This window comes from Bison bison, unplaced genomic scaffold, assembly GCF_000754665.1.
Source record: "Bison bison bison isolate TAMUID 2011002044 unplaced genomic scaffold, Bison_UMD1.0 scf7180017864518, whole genome shotgun sequence".
NCBI lineage: Eukaryota > Metazoa > Chordata > Mammalia > Artiodactyla > Bovidae > Bison > Bison bison.
In genome coordinates, this window is record NW_011495071.1 from 7,627,148 (window position 1) to 7,628,374 (window position 1,227).

Sequence of the window (1,227 nt, forward strand, 5' to 3'; positions counted from 1 at the left end):
AGAAAGATTGGGAAGTGCTGCAGAGGGTCCGCTTGGGGCAGGGTGGGGCATTCTGGCAGCTCTGCCCTCCCACTGCCATCACCCCATCCCAGGCCCCCAAGAGGTGAGTGGGGCTGGAGGAGCCCGACTCCCTCTCCCCATCTCTTCCACAAACTGTAGCTCTGTTGATTCAAACTGGAAAATAAGAAACCCAAGGAGAAGCAGGCCCCTTGGTTTCTGTGAATGTGACCCTCAGTCTCCTGGTCTGTAGTATGGGTAACGAGGCTAGTTGATCTCCGAGGGCCTTCCAAGGCAGTTTCTCTCTGTCTCTCTCCCTCTCCTGAGGTTTAAGCAATTCCCTCTCCGTGTGAGTAAAATGGCAGTGAAAGTTGGCTCCCCACAAATGCTACTCTGCTCTCCACAGAGAGAGTCGTCCAGGCAGGGGAGGGTGTAACATGGCTTCAGATGTGACATGGCCACACGGTCTCAGAGGCTTCCCTCCCGGCCAAAAGCCGGATGGAACCCTGCTGAGCTCGGGAAAGTTTGAGCAGAAGTCCCAGTGAAGCCCTCCACTCTGCGCACCAGCTCCTCCAGTGTGGCTCCCACCCCCTCCCTCCTCATCTCCACACCTGAGGCGGCTCCTGGCCCAGTGAGAGCCACCACCCTGGGCGAGAAGGCAGTTGACCGTAAACTCCATTCTACAACAGAGCCCCCAGCCCCTTGTCTCTCTCTCCGCTAACTCTGAACTTCATCTCCTGTTAGTGGGTAACTGTGGTGAAAACGGACCACCAGCCAGACAGACCCGACCCCTGCCCCATGGCCTCGCTCAGCAGGCCTTTGGTACTTTTCTCTCTCCAGAAGTCCCAAAGGCTTGGCAGCCAGTGCAGACCCAGGGGCATCTGTGGAAGCAGACGAGGTGGGGAAGGGCGAGGAGTAGAGATCCCGGGGTCAAGGCTTGTCTCTGGCTGCCTCCAGCCCCGGCTCCCCTTCCTTCCACACCCAGGAAACGCACAGGTGTCCCTTCAACAAGCCTCCAAGTTACAGGAAGCTGTCACCACCCCCATGACGAGGCCGCCCGGGGCTGGGAGCCGGGCCATGCGCCCCGCGCCTTGAAGGGGCAGCCCCAGAGCCCTGTCCCACCTTCAGGCCCCCTCTGAAGCAACCACCAGATCAGCCCACGCCCTGGGCAGGCTGGACAGCTGGTCCCCTCCTCTCTCTCCGCGCCCCTCCCGCAGGCCTCCTGCCTCC